Here is a 12882-nt window from a genome sequence, read left to right as displayed (position 1 = left end):
CAGAGTCTTTCTTTGGAAGCTAAGCTAGCAGGCTCTTGTTCTGTGGAGAAAGCTGAGTAGTAGGAGAAAGCTGAGTAGTAGGGGTTACCATCTTCCTTTTCCCGGACTTGTCCGGCGGGCGAGATCGTTCAAAATGTCCGGGATTCAGCTTTTGCTTTCTGCGGTCGCCATTCATTGTTTACATGCACACCTTTTGTTTCAATCTAACTGAATTCATTCCGATTGGTGGATCTGAATGTAGTGTTTACATGAACGTTAAACAAGTGATCGGTTGATGTGCGTTTTACCATTGCTAAGAAAATTCCTGCTGCTCCGTGAGCTACGCGAGACCCGGCGCGTCTCAGTAATGACGCCACCGGCCTCGCGCTGTTCTCCCGCGGCCGTCAGCCTCGTCCTGCTCGCCACAGTAAACATGATGAATGAATGGCGACTGTAGAACGCAAAAGCCGAATCCCGGACATTTTGGCCGATCTGTAAATCCCTGGCAAACTCATCACGTAGACTAGCCTTGTTGTTTTCAAGTGCGCACTCTTACCGGTAGGCGTGGCCTCCTAAGGCAGCGAAGCAAGTGCATTCTGGGAGTTGTTGTCTTTCATCCACATAAGCCAAAAATACATTTTCTGGCTTTTCTCAGTCTAGAAAGCTCCAAATTCAAAAATTTCTTCACATTTCTTCTACTTAAATGACCTATTTTAAATACACATTCATCTTCCCAGAGGTGAAGTATCCCTTTAAGTGCGCACACTCTTTAACTTTTAGTTTGCTGAGTTTATTCTTACCGTTCTTTTTGTTTGATTGTTTGTTACGTCTGAGTTCTGTGAGCTGGTGCACTGTCAAAAGGGGTTCGGGTTGAAACTTCGGACATAATATAGCTACGTTTCCAGCAACCATTCTGGTTTCTGCCTGGGGGGGACTGCAAGGACAATTTCGATTCCTTTTCTTTTACTTATCTAGAGGAAGTACATTTATAAAGTGAAGTCATTTGACTATTATTTGAAGTGTTTGTTTGTGTATTTTGATGTTTTCATATTTGTTTATTTTGTGTAATGGCCATTATGTGTCTGCATATCCCCCTTTTTGTGTTGGTGCCGGCCACCAATGTATAAATTTGTTTCTGTTTGATTCTGTTTTTGTATGAGTTAGTTTTGTTCTGTGAGATAACAGGTCCATAGTCCCTAGACCTCTGTAATTGTTTGAGAAGATCGTCGGATACGGTTGACAATTAGCATAGAGTATGGTTCTGTTCTGAGCAAGAACTCCCTACACAGCCATGCAGCCTAGCATGGATAAGAGCAGAGAGAGCAGCAATAACCCCCCAAAACAAAATGCCAATAACCCCCCAAAACCATTTGCCAATAATATCACCCAAACAAAACCGATAGTGAAAATCTGGATGTTTTTTTTATTTTATTTTTTTTAAACACGCTACCCGCAACACAACTGATGCTGATAGAATGGTCCTGATCCTGATGTTTGTGGCATATGTTGAGGACTATAGATCCAATCTTATGGGGGAAGCATCACCCGAAGTTGGAGCAAGCAAGGACACATTGTAACAAGCGTGTTGCTGTAGACAATTTAACAGTTGAATGGGATCTATTGGGGGAAGCTTACACCCCTAACAGCAGCAAAATCTGATACAACAAGCATGTTGTATATCACAGAACTATTGCTAAAACTAGTGTAGTTTGGCAGGGGAAGCATACACCCTACAGCAATAGCTCTGATTAGTGGCAGCAAAATCCGAAACAGCAAGCATGTTGTGTAATCACAAAACTATTGCTAAAACTAGTGTTGTTTGTCAGGGGAAGCATACACCCTACAGCAATGGCTCCGACTAGCGGCAACAAAATCTGATACAACATGCATGTTATAGAACCATAGGACTAGTATTAAAACTAGTGTAGTCCAGTCGATGAAGCATACACCCTGTAGCTCTGAGTCACATGCAATGCACCGCTAAGCAATGAAGTGCAGTGTGCTTCCTCATTCATGAAAATGATTTCTGCTCCCATCGTACTGAAGATGACGACTCCCATGATTCCACACTCATTCACGGGATCATCAAGCTACGATGTTGTTAGTGTTGAATGACAGACCTCTGCGGTGAATATACCTAATTTGTATTTGCACAATACTAGATACTAGTATTGGATACTAGAAGCCTAATTATTGAGCATATTCAATAACATGTGCATTAGCAACCAGTACAATACTGATAGCAATGTTGCTGAAACAACGACAAACATTTTGCTGATACCTGGATAAGCTTAGCACAGCATGTGACAATGACACCAGATATAAGCCTAAAACACAGCCATGTTCCAAATAATGACTGGGCTAAATAACCTTAAAACAACCATGTTTCCAATAGCAACTAACAGCTTTTAGAGCAGTGGTTCTCTAACATTTTTTGGTCACGCCCCCCTTTAAACCTTAAAAAAAATAAAAAATTATCTGAGCATTTCCAATAGCTACCAAATAGCCTTAAGAACAATCATGTTTCAATAACAACATACAGCCTTTAGAGCAAGCATATTTCCAATACACTATAGCTTTAGAAACGCCGTGTTTCCAAGAACTACATAAACCAAGCGTGTCCGATGCCCGACAATCAACGCTGAACTGACTCAACTGAATAGTGACTGTTACTATGTCTTTTTAGAGCTGTGTCACAGCAGAAATGATTCCGTTTGCACCATGAATTGTAGTAATCGGAAACCGAGGCTTTCTGAAGCATTTGAGTCTTTCAAATTGTGCCAAAAAAAGTTCATTACTCAAAGCTTTTAACACAATGTGCATTAGTGATCTGGTGTTCAGACTTGTTTTATCCACCATATCTAACAAATCACCACAGAGCAGAAAAAGCACGTGACCAAACAAAGCTTCAGAAGTCTGTGACATACATATACATAGAGGGGGATCAATACAGTTCTATCTAATCTAATCTCATCGAAATGAATTTGTGCCAAAGAGACCACAACCCGTGTCATGTGTAGCCTGGTCAACGGATTCATATATTGATCAATAATATAAAATATACAAGTATGTGATTATAATTATAGTAATTGAAAAATATTTAGGGTGTTCTGTTTAAAATATATATAAATTATGTTATAGGAAAGGTGTAGTGTTAAATCATTTGAATAATGCCTCCATAATCATTTCCCTTTTCATGCATGAGGTGGGGTCGCGAAGCGCCAATTTTTTTTAAACCCGCTGTCCCGACCTTCCGATACTGCATGACGTTCGAAGCTTCAAACTGCTTTGGGGCATCTAAGCTCTGGTATCAATCACTATTGAATTGTTATTTCCTAACTATCACCGCAAGCTGCTTGAATCTGTGCTGCATAGTGCTAAAAGCACAGCATGTGCAAAGCAAGCAATTGCCAATGACAACAGATAAGTAACGCACATTGCAAATATGATTGCATAAGCCTAGCAAGAGCATTTTAAAGGGGGGGTGAAATGCTCATTTTCACTCAATCTCCTGTTAATCTTGAGTACCTATAGAGTAATATTGCATCCTTCATATCTCCAAAAAGTCTTTTGTTTTATTATATTTTTGAAAGAAAGATAGGCTGTACCGAGTCTTTCCGGAAAAAAAACGAGCGGCTGGGGGCGGGCCGTGTGGGCGAAGCTAAAGCTGTGCTAACGCGCCGAGCTAGTGACAACACACAGAGACATTTGTTCAACAGTTTTACTCACCGTCCGGTTCCAACGCACGACCGCGAACCTTTATCATTGTGACTGCTCGATCCTTAAGCATTAGACGATCTGCAAATCCGTCGATCTGGGCTTTGTTTGTAAAACAATCATCGTCGAAATGCAGGGAACAACAGTCTTACACAACTCTGTTTATGCTCAGGAAAACAAACTCCATCCACAGGTTCCTTAACGCTGGGTTCTTTGGGAATCTGTGCAGGGTTGTCTTGCCCTGGCAACCAAAAACACACTTCTTTGGTGACATTGACTTCCCAAAAGCCGGGCAGGGCGCTTTGATGGCGAACTGCTTTCACTCTCTTGCTCTGGTCTACGAGTGCGCGCGCGCCCGCGATCTTACCGGAGGAGTGCCCTTAGGACCCATATAAGGAAATTCCGCTCTATCTTACGTAAGACAGAGCCATACTCGAAAAAAACTTTCCGAAACTTGTGACAAACCGGAAGGAGTATTTTTGGAACAAAAATACTCCTTCAAACGTACAACTTAGTTTTTGAAACTTTGTCCATGTTTAGCATGGGAATCCAACTCTTTACCAGTGTAAAAAACTCAGTTTGCATGAAATAGCATTTCACCCCCCCTTTAATGAAAATGACTAGATAAGCCCAAGCAACATGGATAGCATTAGCAACAAGCATGTTGCCAATACCCTGATAGCTTTTAGCAATGAGCATTAAAAAGGAACTTAGCTGAGCTTCGAGAAGACTTTCAGAGTTGAATGGAGAGTGAATCACATCAAGTCATATGCCAAAAATGCAGCGATGCGAGCAGCAATGCAGACTGAGGTCACTTCAAAATCAGGTAGCTTGTGATCAATGAGGCGAATCTCGTGTTCAAGTTCACAAACTTGAATTAATCTGAGGTGAAATACTTGTGGGGAACGAATTCCTCTCGTTAAATTCTTGAGTGCACCATTCCTTGTGAGATGATGCGGTTTGCCTGCCGAATTTCGCCATTTAATTAGCTCCTGAGAAACACGATAGCTACTGATAATACCAAAGGAGCTTATATATGTATACAGTGATGGGCATCATATTCCTATAGGTAGACGTGTATCAGCTGATGAGAGCTTGACTAACGTGACCTGCCAGAACTGATGCTATGCTTAATTTTGTATTAGATTCAGGGTGTGTGTGTGTGACCTTTCCAAAATCCAAAAGGTCATTATTGTTCCTCTTGACCAGACTGTCTCTGTGGAGTGAGAGGTGGGAACCATCATCCCCCTATTTCTCCTTTTTCTCTTCATCTGTCTTCTCTCCATACAGGGCTATTTTTCAAATGAAGTAAAAGACCCAGCAGGAAGCCATAGCATCAACCCTGTACCCCACAGATGAAAGAGAGCGAAAATGGGAGGAAATAAAAAAAAAAGAATGGAAAATGGCTGTGGTTGGAAAGGGGGAGAATGATAGACAGAAAAAAAACAAAACAATGAATGACAGATTTAGACTAGAAAAAGAGTGCGGTTAAAATATATATTCATTTGACTGATTTGATTTTTGTTAATTACAAACATGCACATCTCTAGTGGAATTTGGTTTATAGCTGTCATCCTTAATTTTGAAACTGATTTTTGACATGCCTCAAGAGACACTCTGGACCCCATCTCACACGTGTATGTGCAGTTGGATATGCACAATACATGCTAATGAAATGTCTGACTATTTTGAATATTCAAATCACCACGAAAATGTGCATTTTTATGCTTTGGTGATCTTGTCTGTCGCCACCCCTGAGAGTAAGTCCAATACTTACCTAATTGCATGAGGACGTCAAGACTAAATTTATACATTTACACGTGGTCATCTCAAAAGACATACATAGCCAGATGAGACAAATTACATCACCACCAAAAAATTACAAGTCTCAAGACATCTCTTTAAGATTCACCTGCTCATACTTACTTGTGAATGTCATTCTGTTTCATATATCATATTTATCGGAAAATAAGTTGTACCTGACTATAAGACCGAATTCCAACTGGGATTTGAAGGGCAGAGCCCTTGAAGTGGGGACTTTGGAAGAAGCAGGGCAATTGTAGTTTCCCCATTATCTTCACCTGGAATGTTACCATGACAATGCAGGACAGCATCCATCACCTCATTAGCTGTTCTTACAAAATGAATTTCTTAATATTGGGGTTAAAATAGTTTATGTTTTAAACACTCTTTATACAGCGGGGGAAATAAGTATTGAACACGTCACCATTTGTCTCAGTAAATATATTTCCAAAGGTGCTACTGACATGAAATTTTCACCAGATGTTGATAACAACCCAAGGAATCCATAAATACAAAGAAACCAAAACAAATAAGTTCAGATATTAAGTTATGTGTAATAATGTGAAATGACACAGGGAAAAAGTATTGAACACATGAAGAAAGGAAGGTGCAAAAAGGCATTGAAAGCCAAGACAACTGCTGAAAACTTACAGTAATTAAAAAGCAATCCAGCCCCCTGTCCGTGCAAATTTTGGAAAATTTAGAAGCTTAGAATGGTGCCTAACCAATACCATCATTATGTTTTGGAACACCTTGGCAATGAGACCTTTTTGTAGACCATCCGTTGGGACTGAACCAGCAGTTATTAATTTGCACGGACAGGGGGCTGGATTGCTTTTTAATTACTAATAGTTTTAAGCTGTTGTCTTGGCTTTCCATGCCTTTTTGCGCCTCCCTGTCTTCATGTGTTCAATACTTTTTCCCTCTGTCATTTCACATTATTACACATAACTTAATATCTGAACTTATTTGTTTTGGTTTCTTTGTATGTATGGATTCCTTGGGTTGTTATCAACATCTGGTGAAAATTTCATGTCAATAGCACCTTTGGAAATATATTTACTGAGACAAATGGTGAAGTGTTCAATACTTATTTCCCCCGCTGTATATGTGTGTGCTCTCAACTTTATAAAACTATCTACTATTAAATGTATTTCTTACCCATGAAACTTTATATGAAATGCATGACAAAAATGTGTGTAATATATCACAACAAAACAACCTGAATTATTCTGTTTATACATTAAGTCAAACTTACTTTTTTGAAGTAACCATTATATGTAACCCCTCACTAACAGATTTGTGGAGGGGCCCTTCATGAAAGGATTCAGTTGTTCAATTTAGTGGGGAGTGCTCTTACAAATGGTTGCCCCTTCCTAAAGTGCCCTTCAAGGGTGCAAAAAGAGCATTAAGTGCTGGGCAACAAATAATCGCATCCAAAATAATGTGTGTGTACTGTGTATAATTATTTTGCATATATAAATACACACACATGCATATATTTAAGAAAAATGTGTTATTTATATATAAAATATATATAATATAAATTATATATAAATATATGCAGTACATACATGCAAACGTTTCTTAAATATATACATACATATATACATATATATATACAAAATAATTATACACAGTACACACATATGTTATGTAAACACAAACTTTAGTTTTGGATGCAATTAATCGCGATTAATCGTTACCCAGCAGCACTATCATTTATAACAATGCCTAGTCTAAATGAATTTATTACAATCAAAACTGAAACTACAGGCCAGCGGGAAAGGTGCAATACCAGAAAACTTGAGCTCACGTAGCCTACCTCTCTCAATCGGCGTTAATCCAAATGCGTGTTTTGCCTGCTTGACATTAGCCACAATTTGTAACTCGCTTTGGAATATAAGGTACTTTGGGTTAAGATTGTTGAAGGGCGACATGCTAACATCGCTGCTGAAGGACTGCTACACTACAAACCTTCAATAAATTCTTCTCCCCACAAGAACTCTGGTCAAGCTTACTTATTTTATGTATTGGAGAAATCTAATACATTGGTGAGCCACCCAAACACACCAAAATCTAACAATATGAAACAACATGTTTCATATTGTTAGATTTTGGTGTGTTTGGCCGAGCAGTCGTTTGGGTGGCTCACCAATGTATTAGATTTCTCCAATACATAAAATAAGTAAGCTTGACCAGAGTTCTTGTGGGGAGAAGAATTTATTGAAGGTTTGTAGTGTAGCAGTCCTTCAGCAGCGATGTTAGCATGTCGCCCTTCAACAATCTTAACCCAAAGTTCTGTCTGTATGACTGAACTTTATACATGAAGACAAAAGGGCTACAAACAAAGGAAAACTGTTAGGGCCTCCCACAGGAGATCGATCTAACTTGCTAATCCACTCTGAGCAATGCTGATTCTTTTTATTCATTCACACCAATCAGTTTCTATGGGCCATACATCTGAATGGGCCATTTGACACACACCTTTGCAGACACAGACAGAGTGGATTACATCTGATACACAGTCACAATGTAAATGAATCTGTTGACTGAAAATACAAAATCTATCAATATGATAACAAAAATGTGACTTATACTCCAGAAAATATAGTAGATTCAGGTCTCTAGACTGTGATTAAATAATCACATATGTCACCAAAAATTGTGTGCATCCACACAGTTCAGATATTATGCTGTGATAATGCATGTCACTGTTTCCTGTGAACAACAATGAACACAGTGTGAGTCCATTTCATTAAAAAATTACTCTTATGAATGAGTCAGTCAAAAGGATTCAAACTTGCACGTCAATTAGTGGCTTGAATCAGATTTACTCAGTCAGTGAACTGTTCAGAGCCGTTACTGAGTTTACAACTGACTTCCTCACTGAAACAAAAATAATTTCTCAGTTTCCAAGTAAAACTCTAAGATGACTGACAGACAGCTAGAAACGGGAACTAAACTGCTTTTGAACAAGCTAAACTGTAATTTATCAACTAAAAAAGTAATTTGGCCAATGGTTCCCTAGTTATTTCTCCCCAGTCTGGAGTACTGACCTTCTTGCCTTCTGGGTTTGTTAATTTCCTCTAATGTGATATTAGGCACGTTATTATAAGTTTCTTTGGTAAGTAAGTGTCTGCTAGGAGCATAAATGTAAATTAGGTCTCCTGAAGTTCAATAATAGGCCTTTATCACAACACAATAGAACGCCGGAAGTAGCCGCGAAGCAGTGTACAACGTCTTCCGGTAATTGCAATCACCATGGCTGCATGTTAATTATCACTGGACTACTTCGCTCTCGCGTCTCCCAAAAGTTTCTTTTTTTTTGTTGAATGGTTTAATTAAATTGTTATAACCAATTGTTTAAAATGTAATGATTTAAGCAAAAATTTCTTCAACGGTTAAACCAAACTTTTATTTTGACGGGTTGCCCTGTAGACCTTTGAGTCTCTCTGTGTTTATGATGATAGTTTCTCTCAAATAAGGCTAAAAATGCTGCTGAAGTGACTCTCAGAGCGGCTGTGTTGATGAAGTGCATTAATGTTAATACGTAAGGCTGAAAAAAATCACGAGCGTCATGCGTGCCTCAGTGTGTGTGTGTGGTGAATGAAATGCGTCGGTGCCATTCATTCACAGAGACGCGCAGAACATGCACGATTCCTATTTAAATAGTCTTTATGCGGTTTAATATTGACAGACACTGGTCTATATCGCGATTTTATTTAAGTTTACTGACCTACTTTTCATCTAAATGTGTAACTAAGTAACCACCGGAAGTGCGAGTACACTGCTTGGCGATTTCGAACGTTCTGAAACCAGGAAATGAGATAAAGGCCTATTACTCATTTTACTATAACATCATACCTCAATCTTGGCTAATATCACCGTTATACAATTAACAACAACCTTCTAAGTGAATAATACATGCACTACTGCTAAAATCATCTTTTGTCTGGCTCGCTGTGCTACTCCTGTGTTCTTCCCGGTAAATTAACTGTGCTGTAATGACTGTACCTTAACCAACCGCAATTGAAATTCCATAGAAATAGTGACAGCTTGCTGCTATGCATTAGTGCATTGCAATTAAATGAATAATTAATAGCACTGCATTGTATTAACCCGATAATTAATTTGTGGATGTTCAAGTACTAAAAAAATCAATGTCATCAGCATAAAGCGACAAGTTAGAGAGAGCACAAGTGACTTGGAAAAAGTGGTGTGGTAAGGTGGTTACTGCGTTATTCTTGCTATGCAGTGCATTTTGAGGTCTTTTAAAAATGAATATGAAAAAAGGAATATGTCTGTGTTCAATGTTTCTAAATATTCTAGGGAAAACCACACTTTCATAAAAATGTTCTGTCACATGATGGGGAATATAACACCATGGATGGGACACCAGGACATAAATAAAGAGTTGAATTTAGTCTTTGCTTAGAAAGGTACTGAGAGTTACTGTAGTTCACATGAGGCTGTTAATTTAAAGGGATAGTTCACCAAAAATTAAAAATTCTGTCATCTTTTACTCACCCTCAAGTTGTTCCAAACCTGTATACATTTCTTTGTTCTGCTGAACACAAAAGAAGATATTTTGAAGAATGTTTGAAACTTCCATAACTATGGAAGTCAATGGTGCCCCACAACTGTTATTCTTCAAAATATCTTCTTTTGTGTTCAGCAGAACAATCAAATTCATACAGGTTTGGAACATATTGAGGGTGAAATGATGACAGAATCTTACGATGTTCGGCCCAGATTATCTGGTAAAGTGAGGCGTTTACAGATCCAATCCAAAACCTTCCTATCCTGCTCGCAGACACATATGTTTAATATTTAGGATTTTAAATTGGGATGATTATCAGTTATCAGTTAACTATCAGTTCTTTCACAATAGCCAGTTAGAGACAAGTCTACAAAAAGAGGTTTTGAAACAGCGTCCTCGAAACAAGCTAACGTATGGTTCTGTTGGACAGCGAATATGGAGGAACCGCTTGTGGAAGTGTGGCAACAACACGACTGTCAGCCTACATGATGTAGCCTATCTTCGGAAACCTACCATGGTATGGACAAAGCGAAAAGCTGGGGAGAAATCGCCTCAGTTTTGAACGTACCAATTGAGTCTAGAAATCTGCTAGCACTGTCCACTTTATTTTTCACGTTGGAGTGGGTGTGGCCATTTGTGAATTTAATGTGTCTGGCTTCCGGTGTGTTGAGGGTAAATGTGGCTGAGTCGTCGTGAGCAGATGTAAACACTCAGGAGAAGTTGGATGAGTTTGAACAGATGGGATATTTTTATTTACCCCAATTAAGGCCAAAGAAAGGCATTACAAATTTACAAGAAAAAGAAAAAAAAAGAAAAAAAAACTGTTTAGTAAAGAAAATAAATTGACATAAGAGTCAAAAAAAAAAAAAAAAAAAGAAGAAAAGAAAAAAAACAATCACAATTTTGCAGCCTTTGCACAAGCCACTAAACATAGAGCACCACACAGACTTAAGTCTTCTCATCTCATGCCCCCCCAAGAGAATAAAGCTACTCATCTTTATAGGACTAAAGGTACCCCTGAAATTGGCACATACCAACACAATATTACAATGCTCAGGTGAATAGTCCATAAATGCTTAAAAACAGCCGAAATGCTACATCTATAACACTAGAAAATTACAAAATATTATTTCTATGATTCCAGCTAACATTTGGCAAAGCCACAAGTCATACTAACAGTCAAACAATTAATAACTCAAACTCCGGTTCACTTGCAATTGACCCGGAAGTCATAGCGTCATTTAAACCCCCCAATTGCGGCAAAATTTCCTTTACACAAACAAACCGGAGACGCCAGTAAGACACAAAGATGGTATGTCAAAGCTATGTTCTTTTAAACTAAATAAACAGATACATAATTAACGAAAACATGTGTTACGTGGTTATTGAAACTGATCATGATTGTGAAATAAATAACAAGATTTTAAACAGCAAGATATGTATTGATGATAGTAGCTATAGCATATAAATCACCGTAGTAATAGATATTATAAGTGTGCACACGAAACTACGGGATTACTGTGGGAGTTTTGATAAAAGGCTAGGTTACCGCTAATTTGAAACAATATAATGATTAACAAAACACCTTGACACGCTTGACAAACAAATACAAGCAACATTTGCACTCAGTCTTTGTGAACTGTAATAGGTAGCGCATCACCGCCGTGACGGTAGCTAAGCGCCCCGTCACACGGTGTCATTTGCTTCCAGTTATTTTTAGCTGTACAAAAAATCTTGTTATGCTGCTTGATATTGCAAACTGGTATTTCATGCCCTATTATTTTAATGTATTGTCATAATTACAGAGGTGTAAAGTCCAGGTTAAGAAAGTAAAAGTCCTCAGTATTTTGTTCCAATCACCTGGATTTGCTAATTAGCACAGTTTTTCAGCCAGGAGATAGATCTAATTAGGGAAATCAGCTGGCTTAGTTCATGTAAAAAATGTAAAATATCCACTTCCGGATTAGATTACATAAGGTGCTTGATAATTGTAATGATATCTTAGTGTGTGATGCACCACAATTTTCAAATCTTGTAGTGAGTGCATATTTGAGATTTGAGAGAAGACAATCTGTAAAGATTCTACTTATGTGCTTGATGCAACCAGACTTCCTAATCGATTAGGATCGATTATAGTCTGAGCCCAGCTTTAGTGTTCATTTGACTTATTTGATTCATTTGATGTTTTGAAATTTTAATAATAGGGACATTGAGGGCTATTGTTTCAATGGGCCATTGAAAGTGAATAGGAGAGACTGAAAAGTTTTCAGGAGCATGTTCATTATGTTTATGTACACATATGTGCATGTGTGCTTGCAAACATCGAACCCTTGAACCTTTTTTTTCATCCGAAATCCAGCACTCTTTTGCTGCAGCGGAAAAACAATTACAAGATGTTTTTGGTCAGAAGGATGTAATTGTGTCTTTTCAAACATTTCCAAATTCACGCCACAAATTGCCTGTGACTGTTAACCTAAGATTAGGTGCACTGACGTTACAGCATGACATGCAGGTCATCAGAAATGTGAGTCAGGGTATCATACTTGGTTGGGATTTTCTGTAGAAGCATGAGGTAATCTTGAATGTTGGTAAGGGGCTATGTTGCTTTTATGTTCAGACTTTACAATTGTTAAGCACATCTCAACTTCCCCCTGTACATTGCACAGCTCAAATTACTGTGATTACTACCATTCCTCCCCAATGTGAGATGCACTGTACAGCTCAGCTTATCCTGTTTGCTGTTAATGCAGGTTTAGCAGGTTTAGCAGACGGTTACAGTGGGTTGCTTGAGCCATATCTATCTAAGTTGGATGGTATTGCAGTTGCATGCATCCTTACAG

Source organism: Scardinius erythrophthalmus, assembly GCF_964197995.2.
Source record: "Scardinius erythrophthalmus genome assembly, chromosome: 5".
Classification (NCBI taxonomy): Eukaryota; Metazoa; Chordata; class Actinopteri; order Cypriniformes; family Leuciscidae; genus Scardinius; species Scardinius erythrophthalmus.
The sequence above is the reverse complement of the archived record's forward strand: the minus strand, read 5'-3'. Positions refer to the sequence as shown.